This window comes from Lepidothrix coronata, unplaced genomic scaffold, assembly GCF_001604755.1.
Source record: "Lepidothrix coronata isolate B3197 unplaced genomic scaffold, Lepidothrix_coronata-1.0 Scaffold159, whole genome shotgun sequence".
Classification (NCBI taxonomy): Eukaryota; Metazoa; Chordata; class Aves; order Passeriformes; family Pipridae; genus Lepidothrix; species Lepidothrix coronata.
Genome location: NW_016690339.1, coordinates 450,282 through 465,389, shown reverse-complemented (window position 1 = coordinate 465,389; position 15,108 = coordinate 450,282).

The following is a 15,108-nucleotide window of genomic DNA, read 5'->3' as shown; positions in this document are numbered from 1 at the left end:
TCCCCCCACCACAGTGACAGACGGCTTTATGCCTGAAAGTAGTGGTTTTCATTCATTCTTTGTGTTTAGCAAACTCACCTTTGCAAGGAAAAATTGCTATGATTTCTACAAGTAGCAGAGCGATACAAAAAGTCAGACACTGGTCTGACAGCCGAAGAGAGAGTCCTGATCCTCTTTTGTACCCCACCATCTCTTCCCTTCCTTATTAGCTGCTCCATTGCACGACTGGAGCTCTCAATACAAAAGAGCAAGTGCAGCCTGAGAGACGCTGTTTCTCGGTTTCTTCCAGCCTCCATTCTGTGGGCAAAGTGGAATAAGTGCAGAAATTTAGGAAAGGCATTTTTCAGCCCTGTGCACCTTCATTCTTCCAGCTTTCCTTCAACATATTCCTATTTTACACAACATTTATTCTTGTGGCATGTCTGGGCTAAAGGAAGTGCATAATTGTTCAAGCCAGCTGAAGAAAACTCCTTCTTGCAATAGAACTGCATTTGTTTCATTTGCCTTGAATGATAAGCAGGAACCTTTTCTTTTCTCTTTTCTCCAAATAAGTCTTTTTGGCTTTTTGGTGTTTTGCATTGTTTAAAGAAACTGAACTGCTAGTGATTAATGACTCAAACATTCGTCCACCTGCAGTGATTACTCAGGTGCTGTAAGAGACTAGACTGTTGGTGCTCATGGCTCAATCAGCAGTGTGCTTTGCTAACAATGTGCAGAGTGGCAACCCACACCAGGTGCTGAGGGTGTGCACATCTGACACATCAGGCTACAAGCTGAGTATTAAACAAGATAAAGAAAGAGGGAAACCCTGTAAGGTGGGATAGTGTTTCTTTTTTCGTACACAGATGACTCAGCTGTGATGACTCCCAGGAACATTCATACCCAGATTGAAGCTTTTCATCTCTTGTTGGTGAGCCATTATGGGCCCATTATGGGCCATAATGGACTCAGCTTCACTGATATAAGAGAGAGCTGCAACATCTTAGAAGGTGTCAAAGACTCCAGAAATATCCCATGATTCACAGTATTGCATCATCCGGTGTAAACTCTGTTCCAGGAGAGGTGCTGCAGGTGTTCCCACCTAAACTCTGAGTTTTGGGGGTTCTGTAACCCACCTGGGTCTTCCACCACCACCTTGATGGATCTGGACTGCGACCGCCACTTCGACAAATGAATATTGAAATTGCAACAACCAAGTCTTGTTTCTGGATCCAGTGGGTGTCTTGCAGGTCCTTCCAGTCACCCAGGGGGTCTGCAGGCCTGCTCCGACTCCCTGTACCAGCAGCACAGCCTCACCCAACGGCACACAAGCATACAAGCATCTGCCAGTATCAAATCCCAGCTATCTGCCATTTCCTGCCAGTGCTGACTCTCCAACTGTTCCTGCAGGTTTTCTGGGTGTGGGGGAGGTGAACCACATTGAAGTGTGGCCATCTTGTCTCTATGCTGTGGCCACATGTGGTTTTCTGGCCAGCCACCATCTCAGTTTGGTCCAGTAGGTGAGTCTTGGGAGATTTCTCCTCATTGGTTGGTTTAACTCAGATTTATCAGTATTGTTATTAGCATCCTTCTTGGTAAAGAGTTATTTTTTCGCTTACATCTGGGTGTATTTGGTCTCTCTCCAGAAAAAACAGGGGTATTGAATGTGAGGAAGAAGACTTCTGTCTGACGTCTCTGTCACTCCAAATTGTCTCAAACCAAGACAAATATACTAAAAGATTTTAGTTTCTCCAAATGGAGGTCCATTTCTATTATCTCTTTCACATTATTTATGTTAACACCGTAAAGACAATTCGTGTGGCCTTTCATCAAAAATGCATAAATATAAGGAAATATTGTGAATTAGATGATTTCTTCCCATTGCTATTTTTTGCCTATTATGTTGCAAACTGTAAAAGTTCTGAAAAGCTATTTTGTTTTTGTATCTTCCCACAAAAGAAGGGATGGAGATATAGACGTGTCTCATTTGCTGTTAGTGTACAGGCAGTAAATCAACCTATTTCTCCCTGCCGCGGTCCGAAGGGGGGATGGGGCCGTGGCACAGCACGGGTCTGGGACACAAAGTAGGGTGCCGGTAGAATCGTTTATTCAAGTGTGCACACGTTTTTTTATCAGGTCAGGAGGGGAAAGGGCCAGAATATGGGACGAAGCATGAGACAGACAAGCGGGGGGACAAACCAGGGTAGGGACAAGGGCAAAAGTGGGGGGAGCGCAGGAGGAACCAGGGAAGGAAAGGGCAAATGGGGGCTGTCTCCTCTCTGCAGCTTCTCCGGCCAATCAGCAGAGAATCAGGGGAGCAGGGAAGTGAACAAGCCGGGACATGCCCGGGAGATACAAATTCTGGGGAAACATACAATGTGTATATACATAATAACTGTAAAGTCTGCATCATCAAGTCTGTTCAATCACTGTACATATTTTTCCACTTCTGAAATTGTTCCCATTCTAATTCTTGGTCCTCGACATCTCCCATTTTGCCTTTTCCCCAAAAGAATTAATCCTTTCTCTCCATTTACAGTCCCTTTCATCTAAAGGCACTCCCATGTACCTCCAATTACAATAACTCCACATCTTCCTGCTGAGCTGGCTCTTCACTGCACTCCTCCTTGCTCTGTCCTCAGATGGTTTTGGTTTTTCTTGAATATGGTGAATTTTCAGGGAGGGTCAAAGAATCATGTCACGTGTTGGAGCCAGCACAGCTTCAGCAGCCTCCCAGGAAGCCCCTCTCCTCCTGGAACAGTCTCACCTGTGTGCCTTGTAGCAACTCCCTCATGGCTGCCATGTCTGACCACTGACACTCTTGCTGCTTGCAGACTTTCTTTTAATTGAATAGCATCAGCAGCTCTCCAAAAGCCTGTTAAATAGAGCTGCTCCCTCCCTGACTGACATGAAATTTGCTGTGTTTGGCTCAGCAGGAGGAGTTTTTTTTCTATGTCTTTTGAGGTACTTTCACAAAGCTTATGGTTTGTTCATTAGGACAGCGTTATGGCTCATAGACACAGTTAATTAGCACTTTTGAATAAAAGGAAAGTAGGAGGGAAAATTAAAGGAGTAAGAACAACAAAAACGAATTGAAAGAAAAACAATGTAGGTCTACAGGGGCAAAGCAATCAAAAATTAATAAAATAATATATTGATATGGTAGGTTTTACAATGACTTTTCATTCTCACTCTGTCTAACATAAAGGAAACATATGTGTATGCATATCAGTCTGTCTGTCAGACAGGTATCTCTTTTATTCCAAGCAGCCAGGAAACATAGGAGTCCTTCAATAGGGAGAATAGAGTAACTGTGTGTGGGTGTCATCAATGCTATCACGCAACTTTTAAAACCAGCTGAAGAAGGGCCACTAGTTTTACTTTACTTTGTTCCCTGTGGCTGTAACTCAGATTTTTTTTTGTACAACTGTATTATAAAAAGTTTAAATGCATGAATTGTGCTGCAGACAGGTTGCCCTCTTGATGGCTAAATATAGGCACCAAAAATGCTCCTGGAAAAAAGTTACAGTCTTTCAAACAATCTGCTCACTTTTGGAAGATAAATACATTTTAAACGTGGCTTCTAGAAGGTAAGAAATTGGGTGTAGCATATAATGAAAGATTATACCATGGTATGAAAAATACACAGATGAGCTGAATAAAGCTAAGTATCACTTTGGGCATTACTGACATTTTGAGCCTTTTGAATGCTTGCAATTCTATTTGTATTCTTTTAAGAAGGAGCATTGTTTTCATTATTATGTACAAGCATGATCAGTAGGCTCAGTACAGCCAATACATCCTATTCATCCATAAATCAATACACTTTATGTTGTCTAAGAGAATGACTCAGTGATCAGAAGAAATCCACATCAGGTATTGTGTCATCTCAGCAATTCCGGGATAAGTCAAGGTAGAAAGAACAAGGAGCTGTGGAAACTTTGCTCTTCCTGTCAGAGCAGAAAGCTGTGGCTCTCGTCAGACCTTTTTTATTTCCTTTGAATACTGCCAGTGACTAATTTCAGGGAAGAAAATCTTCCTGTGAGCCAACAGTAGGCCACTGCTGACTCTCTGAATTTGTTTATGCTGGCATTCTCACCCTCCTGACATGCTTAACCCTCTTGTGCTACTCTTTAATAGTGAGATCCTTGTCCCAAGAGATGTTAGCCTGGAAGATTAGGTCCCAAGACCTATTTCCAGATTGTGCCCTAGCTGTCAGCGGTGATTTTTTTCCCCAATCCTGGATTTTAAGGCAGTTCTGTGAAGTTCAAAATTTCCTGTCAAAGTAAGTCTTGTTGGTAGTCTGTTGGGTAAGGAGGGGAATCAAGATTCTCATTTTTAACATTAGGTAGAAGAGGAAAATGCAACCAGGATCCTGTAGGACAAGTCAGATGATCCAGGACTGGGTGATAGGAAACAAACATCAGGCTGGGACTGAAATAATTGAAGAGCCAAAGGTTTTCTTTGCTGGAAGAAATAATTTTGTGAAGATATAGGCCTTGTGCTCTCTTTCCCTGATAGCATTTCTTTGCTCCCAAGCTGACTTAGATTCAAAGCTTGTCTAATAAATTAAACAGATCAAATATAGTTCATAGCTTTCCCTTCACAAAATTCACTTCATAAATAGTCTATGTTTTTTCTTGAATCATTATGCAAGCTGTATAATTTGGAAAGAAAAAGGATATTTCATGCAAATTTCATCAAATACAATCTTCAATGACTAGCACTCTTAGCTAGTCATGAGCCCAAAAGTTGCTCTGAGGTTTTTCCTTCTAATTCTCAGTTTTCATCTTGGTCCTGCCAGAATCCTGCCCCACTGAGAGGTTCAGTGCATCTCTCTCTGCCCTGACTCTCCCACAGATCTAGAGCTGCCTTTCTCTTCAGAAGAAAATATTTTTACCTTCTCCTGCCAAAGAAGAAAATCTCATCTTTACACTTGGGCAACAGTCTTCCTCATTATCCCAGAAAGTCTCAGATGTTCCACCTCCTGTGTACAAAAAAACTCCAGCTCCACCATTGCACTGCAATTTCACGTGATGATCTGTTTCTTAGGCAGCAGTGACAAGACACAAGTACAGGTACGGTGACATGACAAAAGCTTTGTGGCTGTGTAACACCCTTCTGCAAGTCTTCACTTTGGGAATATTTTGATCTTGTTTATCTTTCTCAGTACCAGCACTGACAGACCTAGGGTAGGAACTTCATCTGCAGAAAGACTTAAATTTGGGCTCTTTGAAAGAAACAAACCTGGTGTCAAATTTGGCATGTTTAAGGAAGTGTGTAGGGTGATAGGAAAAAAAGACACTGGGAAGATGGTGAAAAGAGGCATCTTCCATCTAACATGTAAGTGCACACATGTGCACAGCCTGGAGAACAATCTGGAGGGACAAGTGCTCCAGTGGGATCACGGGGTTGTGGCACCATTGCAGGACTAGAAAGGTGCTGGGACCACCTGCACTTGAGGGTAACAACTCTGCAAGTAAGACAGGCAGTGAAAAAGAGGAGAAATTCCCTCTATGCGAAGAAGCAGCTCAGAGGTGCAAAGCATTTCCATGGCACAGAAGATGGGCTGAGTGAAGGCTCATAGGTCACAGTCAAAGGAGAGACTCGTGAGAGTGGAATCACAATGGGACCTGATCAGGGTGAGGGCAAGCACCAAGACTTCTTTAAACAGCTTAAACCTCTGTATCACAGACCCTTGTTCTTTGGCACATTTTTGCCTCCTTTCATTTGCTGGAAGGACACAGGTGATGGAAGATTTCTGGTGGTGTCAGGGAGAACTTCTTGATACAGGTAGTGGGTGGGCCAAGGTGAGTAATGCTCTCCAGCATCTGCTATTCATCAAAAAAGGAAGAGCCAGCTAGGGATATGATTGTCAGTGATATCCATGGTTGTAGTGACCACACAATAAAGGGGTCCAAGATTCTGTGAGGGATGAGAAAGGAGTGCAGCACAGAACACACCTTGGACTCCAGGCAAGCAGACTGCTGCATCTTCAGGGAATTGTTAAATGGGATCCCATGGGGCAGGTGGGAGTAACAGGACCTGGTTTGGCTAAACAGGAGAATCATGGCAGAGCCCCAGCACAGAAGGGAAGCATAGGGGAGGTGGAGGGAGAGACAGGCTAAAATAAAGACTGCAATAATAGGAAAGAGAGTATTTATTAGAAATATGCTATTTTCTCAAGGGAATAGGGTATTGATAAGAATCTAGGGTAAGAAAAACACAAAGAAGTCACATACCAGTCTATCTTCAGGCAGAACTATTGAAAAAATATTTCCTGAGGGAAATCAATTTCTCCCTATATCTCCCAAGACATAGATGACATATGGAAGCCCCTCTAATAATTTTTGGCCTGAGACACTGGTGGCAAATCCAGAATGCTTTCAATGGTAATTAAAAAAACCCCAACAAACAATCAACATTTGCAAATTAGCTTTTTGAGAAAGGTTTTATAGTCAGCAGGGTGACAATCAACTTCTGTTTGAAAAAGAAACCTTCTGTGATGGTGTCTTTTCAATTTTCCATGACTTTCAAATTAATCAAACCTGGTTTGCTCCTTCACGAACCTAACAGAGGTGCAAAACCAGCACAGCCCTATATTACCAATGAAGTTGAAAACAAACAAAAAAAATGTCCAAATCTTGAACTTATAGGATAACTAATTTCTAGGTAGAACTTGCCCGAGGTACAGGGCTACGCACAAGAAGTGGGAAAATTCTCAACACAGGGCAAGTCACTACAATCATGCAAGATAATGATGGAGGGGCTTGGTCTTGTCCCTCACTTTATCATCTTGTTTCCCTTCTTTTCCCAAGCACTGATTAGTCCAAGTGTCCCTATGGGCTGTAATAAAACTGTAGAACTGGATGTAGCACTGCTCCCATAGGCTCTATCATGTGGCTGTTTTTTCCTGAGATTTAGAGGCACATAGAAATCTAATTGGCACATGTCTTTGGCAACCTCCCAACAGATGCTTATCAGTTTGGAAATATCTAACTTGCTAAGTTTTAAAATTTGTCTGTGTTTATTTCTGTACCTGGGGGAATCCTGTACTCAGGGAGGTTGAATACATTGAGGTGCCTGAAAATGCTGCTTAGGTCTATTATTCTGATTTAATTCCACCCATTCAAAATGTCCCTCTTGCTCTGACAAACACACAGGCTGCATTCAGCCAGGAACTGGCAGTGACGGAAGACAGGCAGGCTGAAGGATGGCAAGTATCAGCATAGAGGGTATCAGCAGGGGAAGGGAATGAAGATTAGAACAAGCTCTGTTTTATGCATTAGGTAACTGGGAATGATAAACAAACTTCCTTTATCAGACCCTAAAGTTTGAGAGTCTTAAAATGAAGATCCCTATATTGTTACCCCAGGTAGCTGAAGAGGAAGAAACAAGACCCCTAGTCAGCCTCTGAACACAGCAGCTGGTCCCTATAATGTTATTTTCCATTGGCATTACTGTAATTAGAGGAAGAAGCCTTATGAAATGACTTGAGACTGGAGTTCTGGCTGTGTGGTAGGAGTGGCTTCCTGTCTCTACCAGCACAAACCAGATACGAATGTGGCCAAAGCCTGGGTGTTCTATATGCAGCATGTAACCCTACCGAGCCAAATTTCTTTGCTTCTGAACCAGCAGAGGTGTTCTGATAAAGTCTGATAATGGGAACACTGACTGCAGGAATCTGTCCTCAATACAGCTGGCTTCACATAAAACCAGAATGTGATAGGCAAAAGCATGAAAGGACAAAGACAAGGGCAAAATGTAAGCTAGCGGAAGATACTAAGAAAGGGCTAATGTTCATAGCTTCTCCAAATCTCACATTAAAAGTATTAATCAATTTTTAGATTTTACTGAAGTAGAGAGAAATATTGAAAACACTGAAAATACACTGATTTTTAGTCATGCAAAAGGGAAATTCACTTCTCCTCTTGTTCATCCACCTGTCACTGAGTTCATGCATTACACTGGGAACATGATGGCAATCTACACTGGTAAAACACATTCTCTTCTGCATCCCAGATGATGTGATGTGTCAGATGATGGACCTGCCACCACGACAGCTCAACAAATTCATCATCTTGCCCCTTCAGCTCAGGAGCCATCTTTTCTGCTCCACTTCAGTGAAAATCAAGTTAGTTCAGATCATCCACTGAAAGGGTTTTACTGCAAAGAGGGTGTTCTCTCCTTAGTCTCTCCAGGCATTCAGTCCCACATCTCTTAACAGTGAAGAAACTGTGCTACATGTTGTCTATTTAGATTGCAAACCTCTGGGGAAATTACTTGCTTTGTGCTACCATAAGCCATTGACCACAAGCCACCGGTCTTACTCTCTGTACCAGACCCATAAGGCATGTGCCTCACCCAGGACTCTGCATTTCAAATGCCACAACACAGTTACAGTTTGAATAAGGCAGTTATTTAAGCTGAAAAGCCTTTGTTTCATCCAGATGTCACATTTGAAATTTAGGACAGAAACGAAGTAGAGGTTGCTCATCAGAAAGGTTCCAGCCAAGTAAGACCCTGCTTGCTGTGGTCTGTACCTAATTTCAGGCAGCATCAAGCCACTCACAGCAGTATTTCAAGTGCAACTTGAAGTGGGACACAGGCAAGATCAGATCAAGCCCAAGCTTGACAGTTGCAAATCAGTGAAGCTGGTCTCTTCTCTTTTTAAAGTCTAAGAATGATAAAAATTTAAATAAAGATGATGTTCTCCTTAAACTCAATTAATGCTTGCAGATTTTTGGTGAGAGATGCCAGCTTTACTAATGAATCAGACAAGCTCATCCACAGAAGAACAAAACGTGAAGCAGAAGAAAATCTCAGCGATCTGGCAAATTCTTAAGTATTTATTTCATGTCCTTCATTACAGATTGTACAGAAAATAGTCTCTAAAATGTTTTTACCCATCTGTTAAAAAAACACATGCATTTTCACTTAAATACTGTATTTAATAAAAGGTAACCCCATAATAGCCTGGCTACTTTTCACGACCACCAAAATCCAAACACAAAATGCAAAGAAAACTTAACATCAAGGACAGAATTGGAGTCTTCAAGGCTCATGTGCTATGCAGTGTTACACACAGGCTCCCGCTACAGCAGTATCTCATTATTTCTTAGTTCAAACATCTGAACATAAGGCTACTTTAGAAAGAGGTGGCAGCTTTTCCACTTTTAAATGAAGACTCTGGAGTGCACTTTTCTGAAGTCAGCAAAGTGTTCCTGATTTTCCCCAAAATGAATAGCAATTCATTATAAACCAAGTTCAAGCACCACTTGTCAAACTCAGTACTCAGCCTGGTATAGCCAGGAAGATATCAGATTTCAACTTAACAAGTCAAATACTATTCTGCCATCACAGCTGGGCAAGTCAACCATTTAATCCTTCTCTGGTTTTGGCAATATTTGTACAGACTGCTGCTTGTTTTGGGAGGAAGTTGCCGCTGAGTACATGCCCCTGCAAACTGAAGTAAAAGCATTCCTGTAATATACATAAAAGCAAAAAAAATCTGTGGTGGTTTTTTTGTTTGTTTGTTTCTGTTTACTGGGGGTTGTTACAACCCACCCCTGAAGGCAAGGGTAACTGAGGTTCTTGTTAATAGACTGCCGCTGAGGCAGATTAGAGTGAAATGACATTGAATGAGTGGTGTTTTTATATATGGTTTATGATTAGTTTATTTTAGAACAAATTGCAATGGAATTGCGAATTACAACAAAATGCAATGGAAAGTATGGATGTAGCTGTTTTGGTTATTATCTGTAGAAATGCAACAATACAAAAGCCTAAAGATATCACGTAAGAAAATAAAGAAAAAGAAAGGATAACAGTAGATAGCAGAGAGGAAAGACACCACCAGCCATGGATCCAGCGATGACACTTGATTGCTTCTTAGTCACAGTCTTGAGCTCTTGGGAGTTCTCCCAGGAAGCAAAGTTCAGTGGGTTAATATACATACAGATTTAGGTGGGAACTACAGGTACCTCCCCCAGAGGGGGAGTTTTACACTGTCTGTTGCAACACTGTGGATCATGCCCACTTCTCTGGTGGAAGGCCCCGGAAATGAACCTGGAGGCACTTTGGGGTCTTTGATAGTTTATGACACCTTCTAAGACATGACAGCTGCCTCTCCTGTCAGTGTAGTTGAGCCAGTTATGCCCCATCAGAAGGGATAAATACCTTCAGGCGTACATGTGAATGATCCAATACTTCCCCAGGGTGGGGAGTTTTTACACCTGAGCCACTTATGTAAGGCAGGTCCTTGGCATGATAAAAAGCAGTATCCCACCTCCATAGGATTTGTTTCTTATTGGACTTTTGCCTTATCTGGCTCAAAACCCAGCTTGTTGCTGAACAAAGGTTGGTTTGTCATGGTCATCCTCTGGTGATGAGTGCACACCCTCTGTTTTATGTGGATCAGATGTTTTGTCACCACACACAAAAAACTCTCCTCCTCCCCTTTGGTTGGGGTGGCTAAAACAAACCCGGCCTCAGCAAAGCACCTGCTACTTTTGCAAATGTCCTTAACCATTAACATTTCAGTCTCTCACAGGGGTTTTCGTGCATCTCCTCAGACTCTGACCTGCTGCTCAGCACATTAGGGAAGACCTGTTCAAGTAAGTGGCCACAAAACAGGACTTCAATAGTTCATACAGAACATTGATATGTCTTATCATGCATCAGGACAAGGAAGACTTTTGTATATTCAGTTGTTGGCTAATGTAATGGTATTTATGCCTAATGATACATTTCTTGCTTCAAAACCCAGGTAGACACGCTTGGTATGAAGGGACGAGGAATTAAGTTTATGTTTTATGTTATCACCTCATGCAGCAACTGTCAGAAGAGAGACTGGGAAGTCTGAAGTTTGAAGATGAAGTCTGGAAAACAAACACTACTTTCAGCTACTATTAAGAAAGCAAAAGATTTCAGAGCATCCAATCCCAACTGAAGTCAGCAATCATTTGAATAGAATACTAGAAAAATAAAATGAGAAAAAAAAGGAATTTGCTTGGGTTTTATGCTGCACTTACTTCAGTTTATAAAGTCAGACATTACAGTGGAATATTTCTACAAAATGGAGCCTGAAGAAGCAAGGTCATTAGAAGGAGCTTTCAGAAAAAAAGGGCTTTGGGCAGAAATTTTTAAAAATTAAGAGGCTTTCAGATGCCATTTTCAGAGATTGAATTGCTTGCAACTAATGACAGGAGAGGGAAGGCAGTAGAGAATACGACGTTTTGAACCAGACGGAAAACAGAAAGGCCACAGTGAAAAGGAAGACTTAAATTCAGAAAGAGGGAATCAGCACATAGTGACAGATATAACAAGAAAGATCTGACGCAAATGGTTTATGTGAAATACTACAAAAAAAAAAAAAAAAGAGACCACTGAGTAAAACCCACACAGCTTTACTCCGGCAATCAATCTGAACTGCATGCTTAAGAGATGTGACAACAGTGAAAAATATAATTTCACCTTTTATTCTGAAAGTTGTACCTTCCCTTAGCCTAACCAGCAAAGAAAATAAGGTCAGATAAATCACTACTGAAATTCCAGGTCATTTGGCAGACTTGCATGTGCCAATATTAAATGAAGACTAAATTCAAGCTTAGAATGTGTTCCTGAGAGGTCAGGCTAATTTCCTGCTCTCTCAAGGATAACCAGTAACATGGGATTTTGCAGGGTCATGTTGTCTTCTGAATAAAACAACCCTGAGAAATACACCTTAAGTTACAAAAGCATCATGCAAAAGCAGCAGTGATACAATGCAGTTCAAAACACTATTTGCTCTCTATGATCTGAGAAAGAAAAGAGTTTGATTGACAGCTGCTAGAAAAGAAAGCTGCAGGGCTAATCTTATCTGGGGAGAAGTGAGAGTCAATAAGTGTGCAGCCCTATGCTTTATTAAAGCCCTTATTGCTATTCCTAGAAAAGCACCAATTTACTGAAAACAAACAAATGAAAAAACCTACCGGCAGAAGAGACTGGTAGAGCCTCGTGCCTTACAATTGCCACCAGATGGGACACAGGTGAAGGCGAAGAGGATATATATGTAATGCTCCACACTTTTAGATTCTAATACTGACAGTTGAGCAATCTCAAGCTGCCTAGCCTAAATACAGCACCTAAATACAACCTTGAAAGCTTCATGTACTTTGTCTTCTCTCTGCTTCCTCTGTTGTAGCACTGCTCATTAAGGTTTCATGGTAAGAAAATATAAGGGCTGGAAAAGGTACAGTAGAGTTGACAGCTATTAAATAAATGATAACAACTTCAAATTGTGGCAATGGAAAGAGAAGACAGCAAGTGTAAAAATGGACCAACCAAGGAGCTCTTCAATGATCTCAAAAGAGAAAAGCATGTAAGTAATTAAAATGAGGACAGATTGTTTTAAGAATTATTAAGAGTAATAAGAAAACACAGAACTAAAAGATGACAAAATGAGCATCAGTTGACAGGAGTAAGAAGAGACTGCTCTGTCAGTGTACCAGCAATAAAAGAAAAAAAACAAGGGAAGTGTTAGTTATGCAAGATGAAAGAAAAACAACTGACAGCTGATGACAATAGTAATGAACTGTTCAATATCTGTTTCCACTTCAGTATTCCCTAGTGATGGCAACTACAAGCAACTGTATCCACATAACTGACAAAGCAAGCTCTCTGCCTAGTAAGAGGAGAATGAGTTAGAACATAAGTTTCCTGAATTTCAGTGTTCACAGGACCCCAAAGACTTATACTCTATATGTTAAAAATGGGTATGCTAACCTCATATTAATATTAAAATTATAAAATATATAAATATAAATTTATATTAATAAAATTATTTTTTAAAGTAGCTTCAAAAGCAATAGTAGTAGTTGATGTGAGGACTAGCAAGCTGAAATGTCTATTTTTAAACAGAACAACAGGTAAGAAGAGAAGCAGCAAAAACTTCTTGAGCAGAGTCACGACCATTAATTTTTAATCCTGAGAGGTTTTTTTTTAACAAGTACTCAAACTATAATCACCTCTTCTTTCCACAGTAACTGGCACAAGTCCACCAAGAACAAGTTACGTTAAAATCCTTTCTTCCACAGTAGTGTAACGAAAACCAGTAAATCAAGCATTTTTATCTTGTCATGTGACTGTCACAGGACATTCTTATAAGCAAGACAAACACAGCTCTGATTAAACTATTACTTTACAAATGCAGAGCTAGCTAGTTATTGGAAAGGCAAAAAATAAAGTCACAGTCTACTGTCAAAAGGGAAAGCTGTAAGGATGTTCTGTAGAAGCATGCCTTAGGATAAATTCCATCAATATTCTAACAACCTGGATTATGAAATCAATAGACAATATGGAGTTTGAGTGTCTCCTAGATCTACTGAAAGACAATATTCAAATTTAAAAAATGATCTTGACAAGTTAAAAGGTTGTCTAGAAAAACATAACATTTAATAGTGATAAGGAATCATTCAAAACTCAAGTTTGAATCCATCACTGCAGCAAACATGACCTCAGATTTCTGACACCTTGAATGGTGCAAGATAGCAAAGGGCTATAAGTATTCTACTCTGTTTATCTGCCTCACACTATTTACATTATTTTTTTTGTGACACAACAGCAATATAACCAGTGTAAAGCATATTGGATTAAAAAAAAAAAAGAGGGAAAAAAAAAATCCACTTCTCTCGCCAAAAAGGATTCTTGACTTATTTAAAATCTAGAGATCTTCTCCATGTTTCATTAAACTCTCCAATTCAGAGATCTGGCAATCTTTAACAATTTAGAAGGGCAAAACACTGCCATCTCCTGGAGCAGGTGAAGCTGGCAGTTCTTCAAATGCCTGCATTCTGCTTTCTGTCTTGCATTGTTTTTTATGTATTGAAAAGTAACTTCGGGGACTTAACAAGTCACCATCAGATGTTGCATTTATAAATAAAAAGGAAAAGGCTACAGTAGCATATGATTTGCAAGATAAATCTTCTGGCCTAGGTTCAGTAGCAACACGAATCAGGTCTACTCATCCACTCCACCAAATTCTACATGCTTGAACAACTTCCTTTTCATCAGCCCTCCTCAACATGCACAAATCCTGAACAGAAATCTCTGTAAAAGCAGGAGTGGGACCAGAAACCAACCACGACAGCTTATTCTCATTAAAAGCATAGCGCACTGCATGAGGTGGAGTTGTAGGTGACTCGTGGCCTACAGTTTTCCATTCTTTCTGCTATCAGCTTGCTTTTACTTTTGAAAGTCCCTATTCCAATCATTTGTTTTCATCCATCAGCATTCAAAAGGCAGCTTTTGAGAATGTACCACATGCTCTATTAGTATAACCCAGTCAGGCATACTCCTCTAGGCTACACTGAACAACCTGTAATAGTGCATAGGAAGGCACACTGTATTTACAAAATCTATACTATGAAATTACTCTGCTAAGTACTCCACCACCCCTCTGTCTCCTGGCATGGTGTCTATTAGTTACAGTAGTATCCCCGATACCTTCTCCAAAGTGCTTTACAATAAGGGGAATAAATAGCCCGTTATCAGTAACTTGGGACACACCTAGAAATAACAATTCATACTGCAGGTAATCTGCAAGCAGTGTTATATAAGGGCTCTTCCATTTCCCCAATAACACTGGCTATTCTCGTGCTCAGTTCCAAGACTAACTGGAAACTATTTTAGGGACTGAGTGTCAGTACTGTTCCTGTCAGTTGCTACCAAGCCCAAGGATTTAGCTCAGTTAGTTTTTTTTTAAGTGGATTATATCTGAACTAGGACATAACACAGCTCTTATGCTTTAAAATTATTTTTCTAATACTGAATACACAGAAGACAACATTTATACCTTTTCCTATTAATCGATGTTGGGAGTTTGAAGTCTTTTTGAACGCTGTAGCTGTTTAATCATTCCTCTTAAAAACAGCACAACTACCAAAAAAGTATTAATATCTAAAAGCTTCCATAGTCAGAGAAGCATCAGTACAGCACAAGGGCTGAATCAGGATGAAAGTAAACTGGCAGAATATTAGTATCTGCAGGATAGAAGAGCCTGCAGTCAAACCTAGAGACACAGGCAAACTTTTAGATACCACCACTAGGATACTACAATTAAATCTTACAGAATATTTGGCAAGTGCTATT